Source organism: Astatotilapia calliptera, chromosome 17, assembly GCF_964374335.1.
Source record: "Astatotilapia calliptera chromosome 17, fAstCal68.1, whole genome shotgun sequence".
Taxonomy (NCBI): domain Eukaryota; kingdom Metazoa; phylum Chordata; class Actinopteri; order Cichliformes; family Cichlidae; genus Astatotilapia; species Astatotilapia calliptera.
Window position 1 is genome coordinate 5,981,739 of NC_137438.1, and position 15,313 is coordinate 5,997,051.

The 15,313-nt window shown below is 42.6% G+C and overlaps 1 protein-coding gene across 2 annotated transcripts in view; it reads right to left on the minus strand.

Moving 5' to 3' along the window:
• LOC113008980 (anoctamin-4) overlaps window positions 1-15,313 on the minus strand; it is a 60,384-nt gene that overhangs the window by 29,549 nt on the left and 15,522 nt on the right. Inside the window, exon 1 of one of the 2 annotated variants that reach the window (XM_080291824.1) lies at window positions 7,971-8,416. The exons of the other annotated variant lie outside the window; for it this stretch is intronic. The gene's annotated coding sequence lies outside the window, so the exon portion shown is untranslated. Of the gene's footprint in view, window positions 1-7,970; window positions 8,417-15,313 lie in introns of those variants that run through there. 2 annotated transcript variants of the gene reach the window in all.

Sequence of the window (15,313 nt, forward strand, 5' to 3'; positions counted from 1 at the left end):
TGCTAGAAAGTTTTCCAAGTGGTCACTCTGGGTATTCCAAAAACAACAACAACAAACCCCCTCTGCAAATAAAATAAATAAAACTTTGTTGTAAAAGAAATATTTTTAAAACTACAGCTTCACAGGCAATCAAGACTGTCTTTTCTAAATCTTTAATCCATGGAGGTTTTGACATCTATAAAGGTAGCTAGAGTTTAGTGTAGAGTGGAAAGGAACAGTCCCTAAGAGGAAATGCTGATGAACAGCCGTGCTGCACATCATACAAGGTGTAAGCCAATGGGTAGAATGCAATAAATGCTGAAGACGTAGACAGAGATTCCCACTATACAAACACTTTCCTTGAGTTTTTGCTGAAGCGTAACAGCAAAATTTAAAAGGAAGACAAAAACAGCAGGAACAGATGTACAGCAACAGATAATATGGCAGAGGAAGCTGTTTGAAAATTAGAGGGAAAAAAAGAAAAAGCACAGCTCTGTAACTTCTATCTCCTTAGCAAAGATTAACCTTGAAAGACCCTCCAAAGATAGACACTCTACATGGCAACACATATGCTAATTGGAGCTATTGGTCAACTAGACTGTGCCCGTCTGGGAGGGAGAAATTATTCCAAGCTTAGCATAAAACGAACAATCTAAACAGGTCTGTGTCTCTTACTTTCAGTCCTCTGGAGAGTGAGAAGACTTCGAGAGAGGGGGTTGGCTGTCTTGAAGGTCTGCATGGTGAATTTACGTTTGTGATAGCAAAGGTGACTCAGCTAAATTTTTCTGCTGAGCGGTGGTAAGAGGGACAGAGATATAGAGGTTGGGGAGTCGTCCCAGCCTTTAATCAGCCGTTGATGCTTTGGAACATTGGACTCCATGGACGAGGCTAATAGAAAGATGATCAATCTGATACTAGTGGAAAACAGGGTGACCAACTCAACCTGCAACCTTCAGAGAGGGCACACTGAAAAAACACTTTATTTATTCAAAGAAGATGAATAAAGTTTAATCTCAAGATTTGAGATTAAAAGTTCTTCTATGGAAACTCATTTCTGCCAGTAAGTGAAAAAAGATCAAATTAATCACGAACTTTAAAGAGTGTATGAATATTTACGACCTTTTACGCTTCATTTAAATTGAAAAACTGAAATAAAGTCCTAATTTTACTATTCTTTTCCTTTGATGTCATACGTATATTATACTGTGCCTGGGTGTCTTTGGAGGAGTCGGACTCAAGCACACATAATCTGTATTCAGGAGGGCGTGCATAAAAATTAAGTGAAACAGTCGCAACATATGGATTGTGCTTTGCTCACAACAAAATTTAAAGTTTGTTCAATACCTGAACGTATTCCAGTTTTGTATCAGTTTAAATTGGTGTACTTTTCTACTGTGTAACATGCACAGTTAAAAAAAAACCAATTATAGTTTTTAATGGAAAAATTATTATTATTATTGTTGTGTTACTGGTGGAAATTAGCTTCCATAGTTCTGACATGAGAAGCTTTTTTAGCATGTTATTTTCAACTCTTAAACCCAGGCAGTATGTGATGACCTCGTACACTTCCCGACCCCGTTTCCTCAGCACCCTCAGCACTCCAACGCTGCTCTCGTTAATGGAAAGGAGAATTGCTTACTATAAATATTGGCTCTCGGAGGACTGAGACACCAGATATTAGCCTACATCGTGCTGTCTTGCCAGGCAGTGGCCAGTCAAACAATGTATTCATCAATCTTTAACAACCTTATGGTGCTTCTGTAACCCAAGCCACAACTGAGGTCACATGGTACTAAAGCTTTGGGTGTACACACATCTGTTTTTCTTAAACTCAATAAAGCCACACTTCAGCAGTGGCACTGTAGATTATTTCCTTTTCCTCTTTAATTTTGAACATCCAAGAAAAATGCATCTTAAATTTTTTCAATTACCAGATGAAGAATTTGTTAATTCTATTTTAAGATTTTATATAACATGCCATTACATGCAGCCTAGTCTTGCAAGTTGTTGCTTTATTATTTATTTTATTCTCACTAGTTTTGTATGCATAATGCAGTTTTTTTGTATTAGAAAAAATATATGTTGTGTCAGGTTTTCTCATAAAGTATTACCTGTGCCACATGTGCTCACTTACTATAAACTATATTCATACTCTTAATGTAGTTTTAATACTTGTCAACTCGTAGTAGTTGTATCAGGAAAATCACTGGGGTTGGATGTGGCAGAAAACCATACACACACCACATGTATGCTATTGTTCCTTTTTGTGGTTTAACCTGTGAAGAACAAAATTGTAAAGAAAATTCTGCATCAAGCCTTGCAGTCATATTGTTTCTGAATGACATTACGGTGGTTACCATTGCTGCCTCACAGCAAGGTCCTGAGTTCAAATCCACCAACTGTGTGGAGATTGCATGTTCTCCCTGTGGGTTCACTCTGGGTACTCTGTCTTCCTCCCACATAACAAACATGTGCTTAGTGGGGTTAGGTTAATTGATTTTTCTAAATTGTCCAAGCTGTGTTAGACTTGTCCAGCTTATACCTTGCCCTATAACACCTGGGATAGACTCCAGCCCCCTTCGCCCCCCTGTGAGCCTGATAAGGACAAGTGGCTGGAGTGACAGCTACAGTATGTACATTTTGTTATAAAAGCAATGTCTACACACGTTTTATGTTAATCAGACTCTAGACTCTAGACACTCCAAGAAATAACTCTTTAAATGAACTTTAAAATAATCACAGAAAGGTATTTTGACATTTATAAATGGCTTTCTCTTAGCATTAAGTACTTTTGCAGGACTACTCTAATTTGGAAAGGTTGGATTAACTCAATTTAATTAAATTGGACTCAACTGCAGTATATAAGTTGATTCACAATTAATGAATTAAGTTGGTTCAACTCAAGTACATTAAGTTGGAACAACAGAATTGCATAATGCTAAAATAAAGCAATTTAAGCACGTGTAAATCCTTTCCTTTGGATAAGAAATGACTAAAATACATACTTGCCTCTATCAGTGCGCCCCAGGGTGGCTGTGGTTACAATGTAGCTTGCCATCACCAGTGTGTGAATGTGTGTGTGAATGGGTGGATGACTGGTTGTGTAAAGCGCTTTGGGGTCCTTAGGGACCTTAGGGACCCCAAAGCGCTTTACACAACCAGTCATCCACGCTATACAAATACAGGCCATTTACCATTTACATTTTAATAGGTGCTAAACACATGAAGCTGAAAAAGTGAGTGAAGACACAATGAGCAAGTCCGATTCAAATGCCAGTGAGTAAAAATGAGTTTTAAGTCCAGTCCAGGCTGGATGGAGCAGATTTGACTGAGGGGAATGCTGTTCCACAGTTTGGAGAATGCTCTCTGAGTTTCAATTTAAAGCAGAAAACAGTCAGAAGCATCTGATCAGCTAACTGGACTAACAGAACAAGAGTTTTTGTTAGATATTTCCGTTTTTATTCCTTTACTGTAGATGTAGAGCAGGTTAATCTCACTCACATGTGCTAAAAAAGTTTTCCAAGTGGTCACTCTGGTTATTGCAAGTTAGCGCTTGTGGAGAAATTATATATTGTGGAGGTAAACACAGACGACACGAGAGCTCTCGATAAACACTGCTCGTTTATTACTCATCACCACAGAACTGAATACTTTCCCTCCAAAACACAGCAACAACACTTCCTGAGAACTGGGTGTGAGTGGAGCCCTCCAGTGGTCCACGGGTGGGCCAGCAGGGCGGCGTTTGCCAGCGCGGTCTTGGCCCCAGAAAATGCCTGGATGCGTTCAGGGGGCCAATCAATCGTGTCCTTAGCTGTTTTACCCTTCAAGGCAGCATAGAGAGGCTGCAGCAGGTGCGCAGCTCTGGGGAGAAAGCGGTTGTAGAAATTGACCATCCCCAAGAACTCCTGCAGTGCTTTAACGGACGCAGGATGCGGAAAAGCCGAAACGGCCCGGACCTTGTCTGGCAACGGAACCACACCGTCAGCGGAAATGCGGTGGCCCAAGAAACCCAGAACCGGCAAGCCGAACTGGCACTTGGAGGGGTTGTGTGTGCCGGCAAGCACTGGAAAACCTGATGCAGATGGGACGCGTGCTGACTCTCAGAGCAGCTGGCCACCAATATATCGTCAAGGTACACGAAGACGAAAGGCAGCCCGCGCAAAACAGAGTCCATCAACCGCTGAAAAGTCTGGGCCGCGCCTTTCAGGCCGAACGGCATGCGCAGAAATTCAGACAGTTCGAAAGGGGTAATAACGGCAGTTTTGGGGACGTCTTCGGTGCGCACGGGAACCTGGTGTTACCCCCGCACCAAGTCAATTTTAGAAAAAATCGAGGTGCCGGCGAGGTGGGCGGAAAAATCCTGGATGTGGGGAATGGGGTAACGGTCGTTCTCCGTGACATTATTCAAACGGCAAAAATCCCCACACGGCCGCCACCGACCGTCTGACTTGGGCACCATGTGTAGCGGAGAAGCCCAGGCACTATTCGAGCGCTGCACTATGCCGAGGCGCTCCATTGCGGCAAACTCTTCCCGAGCGACGAGAGTTTCGCGGGGTCGAGGCGCGTGCGAACACTGGGGGACCGACCGTCGGAATATAATGTTCAACCCCGTGCTTCGTTGCCGTGTTTGAGAAATTAGGAACAGTCAGTGAAGGGAACTCCAAGAGCAAATGCTGAAAAACATTCCCTGAAGTCACTACATTAGCCCGATTCAGGGGATCGATGGCACGAGTGAAACAGGGTATTGAAGAAAAAGACAGTGCATCGATTAAGCGTCTGTTAGCGACATCGACCAGCAGTCCGTGGGCACAAAGAAAATCGGCGCCCAAAATAGGTACAGAGCTAGCGGCAACAACAAAGGTCCATTGGAAATCCCGACCATGAAAACAAACAGTCACGAACCTTTCCCCGAACGTTGCGATGGGAGAGCCATTAGCCGCAACAAGCTGCGGTCCGCAGCCCGCTGCTAAACTGTCGGCTCCAGACGGGGGAAGGAGGCTCTTCTGGAAGCCAGAGTCGACCAGGAAACGTCTCCCAGAGGGCGAATCTTCTATGAAGAGCAGTTTTTCTTTGTCGCCAGCGGTTGCGGCCGCTACAGCGCGCTGGTGGGGTCCATGTCCCAGGGTCGGAAAAGCGCAAGGCGGCAGGCAGCGGCGCGCTCCGGCGCCAAAACGCCGATGGTAGAAACAGAGGTCCCGTCCGTGGTGTCGCTGTGCCGTGATCTTTGCCGTCAGCGAAGGATCGGGTACGTCGTGGCAGGTCAGCGGGGAAGTGGAAGGCGCCGCCGGCGAGGCTGGAACTAGGTCGTGATCGTGGAAAGTGCGGGTAGCCAGGAGAATATGATCCGCGTCCTCAGCCAGGGAGCGATAATCCTTCGTGCCCAGAAGCGGAGAGTTGGCGAGGCCGGCTCTCACGGCCGCCGCCGGCTGTCGGAGGAAGATGTGGGTGAAGAGGAATCCCCCGTCGTCCGGTCCAAGCCCGTACTTCCCTCGGGTGGGTGGGTCCCGGAGGAGAGTCAACGCACGACGGGTGGCTAGCGGGTTGAGAGAAGCCACCACATGGTGATATTTAGTGTCGTCAGCCGAGATGCCACGAAGGGCGAACTGAGCCTCCACGTGCACGAACCACGACGGGGGGTCGTGAAGCCAAAAGTCCGGCAGCTCGAGCACCACAGCAAACGTAGCTGCAGCTGGAGGCAGAGGGCTGGCGGCTGCTGATGCATCCAGAGCGGAGTCGGTGCCACCATCGGACTACAGCATGTTCGAGTCAGGGGTCACCAATGTGGAGGTAAACACAGACGACACGAGAGCTCTCGATAAACACTGCTCGTTTATTACTCATCACCACAGAACTGAATACTTTCCCTCCAAAACACAGCAACAACACTTTCTGAGAACTGGGTGTGAGTGGAGCCCTCCAGTGGTCCACCACAATATCTTCTATAGCCTGGAAATACCTTAATGTCCACCAAGAAGAACTGAAATGTAACAATCTTTATTTGTCCGACTCAGCTTTGGTGCAGCACCTCAGTTCATCCTGAACCATGCTGCTTTAGCTCCACTTCCTTTAAGGCCTCCTTCACTTCAAGCCAGCTTTCTTTCAATTGGTTGCCGTAGCAAACAAAAGGTTTAAGCATCAGGTTGGAGGGGCTTCGGTGCTCACTGCCAGAGCTGAAGCTAGTTTGGTTCATTTTAGGTTACTTGTACATACACTGACCTGATTATGTGAAACTTTAGCCATGTTTAGTACGACCAGCCACCATTGTAACAAAACGAATAGTTTCATGCTAATGCAGGTCATTTTTCCGAACTGATTGCTACTTTCCAACCACACAAGCTTGAACTAAAAATAGCTGATCACAGTTATGTTAAAGTTACCTTGCTGTGACTTTTTCACTGCGATATGCTGAGGGTCATTAAATGCTTCATGATGACATAATGACAGTTTGAACAAAAGCTGAAAAAAAGACACCAGCAGTGGAATGGTGCAAAACATTAAGCGAGAAATTGTCTGCGTCTGAAGAAAATTCATTAAACTGTGTAAACTGATGTAACACTGGAGCTTCACGTGGTCACTCAAACAGGTCTTTATTGATTTTGAAGATGCAAAAGTGACACATAAATCTGGATAGCCTGTTTGAATAACTTCAAACAACCTCGGTTTGATTATGTATTTTATTTTCTGCATTTTTAGTGTGGTGAGCCTTCTCTGTTAACATAATATCATTCCACTGTGTCAGTTTGAGCAGCCCAAATACTTTTTTCATTTACAGGATGTCGTATCAATAATTTAAACTTGTCTGCTAAATAGTTTGGAGTCAAGATCTCCGGTATTTGAAGCAAGTAAGTCATCAAAATTAATGTGAGGAGAAGTAGGCCATGCTTGTTATTTCAGTGTTTTATGGTCACATCTGTGGACACACCACGAGATTTAAGCGTCCATGTTTTTTTGCCATTGTGTTTAGATTACTGTTGTGACCCGTTCACTGGCTTTGATAATCTCTTTCAGACTTACACCAAGACTTCTAATGTCTTTTAGTAAGCAAACTCACCTTATTCTTACTTTATGTGCCTGACCTTGAGTCCCAGTTGATTAGAGAATTAGTTTTGAAATGTTACATGCAGAGGAGTAAATGGACACAATTTATCTTAACTTGGTCTTAAATACACTGGAAAACGCAGTGTGTTTAGAACCTATTGAAGACTGGGGTGGTGGTCATATTAAAAAAGAGCATAACATTACTATTACACAAGAATATTTAAAGATTTTTTCTCCAGTGAAAAAGGAATTCTTCTTCTCTTCTAGTTGCTTAAAACACTCAACAGTGCGGCTCCATTTATAACACAACACAACATGGAGATGACAGCTCACGCTGATAGGAGAAGAAAGGTGTGTGTGTGTATGAATGTGTGTGTGTGTGTGTGTGTGTGTGTGGGGGGGGGGGGGTTAATGGGAAATGGGAGGGAGGGAGGGGGTGTGTGTGTTGTCAAGGGGGATTAGGTGTCAGTCACCAGTTAGGAGGGATTGTTTGTTCTAGCTGGATGCGCGAATCATACCCAGGGGCGCATTTTCTCCCTAGCAGCCAAGGGATGGAAATTTTTGCACCTGCCGAGCTGCTACTGGTGCCCAGTCACCACAGTCACAGCAAACACACACTCATACACGGACATTGCTCACAGAGACATGACTAGTTTCCGTGCGTTACAGCTGATGAATCACAGCAAAAGAGCTGGTGGAGCATGTGGGAAAAAACAAGTAGAATTACAATCAAGAGAAAGGGGATTATGAGGAGCTGGAAGAAAGAGTGTGTGTGTGCATATGAAGGTCAAATGCTTACACTGTTCAGGGAACTGCGGGTGAAAGATGAAGCAGTGTAAGGGCGGGGAGAAGGACACGGTAACAAATGAGTGAGAGCACTGCAGAAAAAAAAGAAGAGAATCCATTCTGGAGATCAAGCTGCCTTTGCTTCAAGACAACTTGAGGACACTCACCATGTGAAGGTGGGCAGAGGCAGAGAGGCAGCTTCGCTCCTCAGAAGGCAGGAGGAGGAGGAGGAGGGGGGGAGAGGCTTCACAGCTGAGCCGCAGCAAATGCCAAAACAGCCCGATGACTCCTCTACATACACACACTGACATATGCACACACCATCCTCCACCTCCAGCCCCTCGCTGAGGGCGACAAACAAGTGCGATGTCCCACGAGAGCAACCAGCATCCCCACTTTATTTTTTTTTACTCCTTATTCCTCACATCCCTGCATCAGTCGGTCCAGAATCACTGTAACATTCACACACATGCGGATCGGATCTGTCATAGTGAAAGATGCTCAAATCTGGCAGCAGGAACGCTGCAAAAGCTGTCACAGATCCTCACTGAAGGAAAAAAAACACAAGCATGAGCAGGATGTTTACAGTGTCAGAGAGAGAGAGAGCGAGAGAGAAAGGAGAGCTACTCATCGGCATTCTTAATCGGGCTTCTCTGGCAGCCAATCGGGGGTCAAGCTGCTCTGACAGCGGCCAATCAGAAAAAAGGGCCGGCTAGTCAGTGTTGCTGCAGCCCAAAACAATGACAGTTGGCACTGATGACAGTGTCAGCATGGTCCTCTGATGGAGACTCAAGGGCACACACACTTACATACAAATACATGCACGCACACATAGACACACACACCTGGGAATAAATATATCCATTAATCTATCTAACCTATTAACAGATATTGCAGGTTTATCATGTCATAATAAAAACCCTATAAGAACGATTGATTTCAATATAGAGATCTGCAGTTTGTTAAGCGAAACAAGTAAGTGGAGCAGAAACAGCTGCGCGGGGGGGGATGGGGGCAAATCTGGGTGAAGGACAGCCATATTGAAAAGGTGACACTGGTGAAGAAGTGATAGTGTACTACACCACGTCATAGAGGTGTAGCAGATGTGCTGCCCAAGCTCTTCTGCAGATGTGTACAGACATAAGAACAGACGACTGGAAAACCTGCAGCGTGGTAAAGTGAGGTGAACACAGGTTGAAGGGCCAGAACACTCTGACCAATATTTAGGAATGAAGTCCCCGATATAAACATTATCTCAGCCTCATCTTCTCTAGTCTAAAACAAGTTTTTAAGTAGTTGCATCTATGGTATCAGTTTGAAACTCCTACGTTGCTGAGTTATTGCATTAAAGAGGCTATTTTCTCAAACAAAAGGCTCAAGGGTGACCGGATATCGATACTGGTACTAGCCAAAGACAAAAGAGGGCAGAAGAGTAAATCATGTCCATGTTAAGATTCAGTATTGAGGAAGGGTACAAGAGGTGATCGAAGAATAACCACACCGATCCGGCCGGGTGAAGTCAAACGATGATTTTAATGAATACACGCGTGGGAGGACACTCTGTACGCAGACAGCCAGTAGTCCTCGACTCAATCAAAGCATGAACAGATATTTTATAGCATCAGGGTTTGTTTACTGACGCCCCTTCATACGTCACAGATACATTTTATACATAGATCAAATCAAAACCACAACGACTTTTGACACAGTTTAAAAGAACAATTGTCTCCTATCTTCACAACAGGTGCTTCCTGTCACTGCCGGATGCTCGCAGCAGTTCTGCGACAAACTGCTCTTTGCAACATCAGCAAAACATGATTAAACTTTCACCTATAAATGATTCTCTAACTGAGTGTGTGTGTGTGTGCGCGTCTGTGTGCTAACCACAATTGCACCCTGTTTCACCTCGCGACTAGCTCCTGACCCCTCACCAGACAGAGAGACAGAAACCACTCTCGTATATGTAATAATCGAACTGAAACTATGGATATGACTTTTACTAAATAAATGTTTTAATCAAGAACCTCTACTAAACATAATAACTGTGTGCATAAGCATCTTAAGGCCTTCTTAAAGCTATCTGTTACATTGTTAAAGCAATGATCATACTGTTGCTTAAAATAACTTCCTGCTTGTGCAAACTCTCTGCAAGCCTGTTTCCTGTCAGCCTGTGACTTTTAGCCTTTCTGAAAGACACACTGTTCAACCCCTGAATGCAATATCCATGCTGCAAATTATATTATTAATGCAATGACAATTATTTACCAATAGCAGTAAAATAATTTCCCTCCTCGACACTCCCCCTTTTGACCTCTGAAAACCAGAGGTCACAATACATTGTGTCCTCACGCAGACCCTTCTCTGGTGGTCTCGAACTTCGAGATCTCCAGGATCCTCGCCCCTCCTGTGGTCGCCGAGATCTTCTGCAAAGGAAACAAAACACCTTTTCTTGCATCTCCCTAACTTATCCTATCTGGGACTCTTTAATCAAAAGCCTGATCCTAATTATCTTCTTAACTTATTGACTTGTATTTATGTATACTCTTCAACGTTACTCATCACTTTAAAATTCTTTTAAGCGCTGGTTTCACGTCCGGTTGCTCGCTCTATTTTCCCTTATCTGATCATCAACATCCTGTGCACAAATTGTCGCTGCTGCAAGTTCCTCTACTCTAAAAGAAAACAACCACTTTAATCAATTAAGTTTAAGCATATAAGCAATTACTCCTGTATACATTTCATCATAGCTAAATGCTTCCTTGAAACAACTCCTATGTGTTAACTTCATTTTAACCTCACATTTCCTATGTTATAACCCATTTTGGTATAGCCTTTTTATTTCATTTTGCTCCTTTTAATGTAACAATACCTTCTAATTCTAATGTATCAGACTTAACCAAAATATATGCTTTCCTTCCTCTTTGGTCCTTCTTTAAGTTCAGTTAAAAGCTAAATGAATTTAAGGCCTTTTGCCTGGAATCAATACTGTCATGTGTGTTTCTTAACTCTGTGTCTGTAAGCGTGTGCAATCCTTCATGAACTCATATTATCCTCACAGTAGATTGGCTAATCATAGCGCTAGCCAAAGGCTCGTGACCCTCCAGAGACAAATTTGAGCCACAACTCCTTTAAAAGCACAAAATGCAATATGTATAAAAATCATTTCTATTTATAAGCTCCCCCTTTTATCCTAAAAATACCTCCTATATAATATCTGTATGTGTACGCCTACATTATAACCACTACTTCTAGAAATCAAAAAGAAATCAAAGCTGTTCTACCCCTTCAGCCCTCACTAATTTTCCCTCTAAGAATTATTCACAGCTTTGAAAAACCGGCATTGTATCTTCTAAACAGGATTCAGTTCTGTCATGGTCCTGGGCCATGTTGGCCCAGTATTCTTGGTTCCTTGTATTTTCGCTCCTTATTTAGGCCAGGTTTTCTGAGGTGTCCTATTGTGGTGTTCCCTAAGTGTTTTTTCCCTTTGTGACTCTTACCCCCTTGTGCCCCTCTGTGTATTTATGAGCTCTCGTCTCTCTTTGTGTTTATTCCATGTTTCCCCGGCCTGTTATGTCTGTGTTCTCCCTGTGCTTTCTCTCCTCCTGTCTGAACCTCTGTGTACTTCCTGTTTTACTTTGACAGTCTCTCGTCAGTATGCGTAATGTTGTGTTCACTCCTGCCCTGTCTCGTTATGTTTATCAGTGTCACCTGTGTTTCCCACCTGTGTGTAATCTCCCTATGTTCTCTGGGTGTATTTCCCCGAACCTCCCTGCATCCTCGTTTCTGGTTTGTGTTATTAGCTTACCCAGTTTAGGTTGTTTTTCCACCAGTGCTGTTTTGTGCCCACCGTTGTAAATAAATATTCACCTGCACCAGAGCTGCCGCCTTTTGGGTCCTTTTCTACAACTCCACACGGCTTGCCTCGCAAACCGTGACAAGTTCACTTTTAATCCTTTAACCTTAACTTAAAAATAACAGTTTCAGTTTTACCATATCCAAATGATCAAAAACCCAAAAGGTCCTGAAATGATCCTAAATTATTAAACAATTAAATTATTAAACCCTAAACCCCCCTTTATCTTGATACATTTCATGTGTCAAGATACTATACAAAACTTAAAAATGCTCAGTTTCCCCACTCATGATCCAATGTATGTCATAAAATAAACTTAAAACAGAACAGTTATCAGTCATGTGTTTCTTCAATTAATGATAACTGAGTTACATCAAAAAATATTTCCCCTTTAGCATTTGGCATTCTCCCAACAATATACTATAATCCCATAATCTAACCCCAGTCAACAAAACAAAACAGAAATTTTCTCTGGTAAAAACAAATTGTTTGTCCACATTAATTCATCCTCACTCACATTCAGTCACACCTTCACTCACATGCAGTCACACCATGTATTTGCTGATAGTGGAGCTTCCCGCACGATCAGATACTCCACCCTCAGCAAAATGAGCTCCGTCATTTTTTATTTTCCATAGGAAAATATTTCTTTATGCTTTTGGACTGGATTGACTCGCATAAAATCCTTTTACAGGGACTTACGACCTTGATCAGTCCCCACAGGTAGCTCTCCTCAGCCAATTGTAATCTGGAAAGCCGCCTTATATTTGCTCCTCCCGATAATTTTCAGCGCCGTTATTCACTGTTGCAGGCCTGCTTAAAACAGAAATGAAAAATAGAGCTGATTGTTAGCTCATAAAAACAAAACAAAGTCACCTGACAGGTTTTCTTTAAGTGCACTGTTACAAAATAATGGGCCCAATTTTAGACATGTCCATGTTTCCTAAAACTCCCTCTATTTAAAACGAAAACACCAACAACAACCTACCTGACAGAATCAACCCATCACCACAACAACCTTAAACACACAAGTCTTGCCACCACATAATTTCACCTCCTCAATACACCAAAAGTCTCATTAAAACCACACAATTTGCAAACAAAAATCACCCCCTTATGCTCTATAACATACTTCAATTCAGCATAAAACCCCCTTACAACAACATATCACTAAACTATAAATTTCCTACCCCAATCTGCACTTCTCGTCTCTGCTATGCTTCCTCTTCCTGAAAGTCACAGTCACACACACACTCAGGAAGTTCTTTCGTCACCACACACTCCAGCTAATTTGCATACTGAATCATCTCTCAAGAAGCTATAACAACAGAAACATATGTTTAAACATTCCCAACTCATTAAATCATTTTATTTCTTCCAACAGTGATCACTAGTGTTGATCACTCAGTACGAGAGCACTCCTAAGTCACTCTTTTTTAAAACTACTTTAATCCCTTTTTCGTTTTCATAACTCCCTTTGTCATATGGCTTATTCTATTCCTCAATTACAAACTCAAATGTATTTTATTAAACATTCACACCATTGTATCATTCATACAAAATAGCAAGCTGTTCTTCATTGCCTATGTTTGTGTTCTTAGCCAGGTTTAATCAGTGTCTATGCATTAAACTCCATGAGCTTGTCTTGACTTTATAAGTTTAATGCATTTCCTGTTTGTGTGTGTGAATTTGCATATGGTGCTTTTACAGTGTGTCAGACTCCTTCATAATTTTGCCTTTAAACAGTCAATTTTCTCCTCCCCAAATTTACTAACCCAAATTCTGATTTCCTACCTTAAATAGCAGCATTCCTTGTCCTCAGCCAGAAGGTAGGGCTCCACTTGCCACTTTCCACCTCCACCCTAGCCCAGCGGTCTTACCCGTCAGGTCCGAGAGTATTCGTGACTGTGCCTGCCTTAGGTTGTCCCAGGGTTTCGAGGTGGGATCTTACCCGTCATGGGCTATCCAGCCTTCCATACTCGCCTGATACGGGGCCCAAGTGGGCAGGGGAGGGAACACACTGGCTCTGGGAATTAAAGGAATGTAAGCTGCTTCCTTCACTGCATCTTATGTTAAACTATCTCTATAATAAGCTATCTCAATTCTGACTCCTTCCTAGAATAATTTCACATATGGCACTTTGTGTATGTGTGTTTTCTATTCACTAATGTAATTGTCAGTTATTTGCTCTCCCGGTCAGGGAACCACATTATTTTCTCTCTTCATTTTATTTTCTTTTGTTTGTTTGTGACGTTCTACTTTAGTTCTACTAAACCTTGATGTAAAAAACAATACTCCCTTATTTCATGCACACACTCTGCATTTTGCCTACACACACACTTCTCTCTCAGACTTCCCCTGTTCACACATCACCTTATATGAGCATGCAAACTTCCTGTCACCCACACCATTTCCTGTTACACACACACCGCACGCAGCTGCTCAGAGCAGCTCAAGCTGCTTTGCTGTTTCTCCAGGCTAATCAAACTTATTTTGTATTTACAATCTACAAACCCTCTGTAATTCTACTAACTTTTGACCTAAAATGTAGCATCATTCACACAATGATTTCATAATCCTCTCACACACACCTTTTAAATAAACTAAACTCTTATAACATCACTCATGCCTCTCTCAAATTAAAAACACTTTCAAAGTTTAAAACGTCCTACTTTACATCACCCAAGAAATACCTCTCACACCTTTATTCATCATGTCAAAGCTTCTAGTCACCGCATTCACACTTAAACTGTGACTAGAGTTAAGGAATATAACTCAACACACTTTCCTAAGAGTATTTTAGACATGCTTGTCATAATCAAAAAGAGCAAGTAAAAAACAAACAAACAAAAAATTGAAACCTCCATTAATTCTCACCGCACACACAAGAAATTGAAAAAATAAAACCCACCAGCAACTAATGCTGGAGAACAGTTACTACTGAAAGTGATGTGTTAGTCTTAAGTATACACAGTGCACTCAATATATTTATATATCTGCATCCAAACTCAGTCAGTTACTATGCATCCCCTACGGCAACTCAAAACTTTATTTATAGTCCTTTGCTAAACATAAATGGCATTTTAAACACACACTCAACAATGTTTGCAGCAGTATTTGTAAAACCAACTGTGGCTTAAACAGTTCACTGCTTACTAATTTGCATTTTCACTCACACACACCGTCTAAAAATAGCAGCAGGCAGTCAGTGCATTACTGACTCGACACACCGAGATCTCTCACACCAAATGTTCTTATTCTACATTACAACGACGTCTTATATTTACAACCACTGTCAGATCTGTCAGCTTTAGCGCCTACACAATTTTAGACAAATTTAAAATAACCGCCCAGCGGATAAACTCCCTGAGTTTTTTGCGACCAATTAACCAGTATCAAGACTTTAACTGTTTCTGGCCTCATTTCTAAAATCCCTAACTCAATTTAAAAGTGTCCAACACCCAAGGTCCAACCTTTGCTGCCCAAAAAAGCGCAGATACCGTTCCAAACGGTAAGGAGATTCTAACTCCTAGTTATTCTGGAGTGCCCCAAGCTCCACAGTGACCAACTGACTATCCCTCTTCGAGGACAATGCATAAGCGTCCTTTGCATTGGCAAGCGTTACCTCTGAGCACTGCGCTTCCTACCAGTCCAACT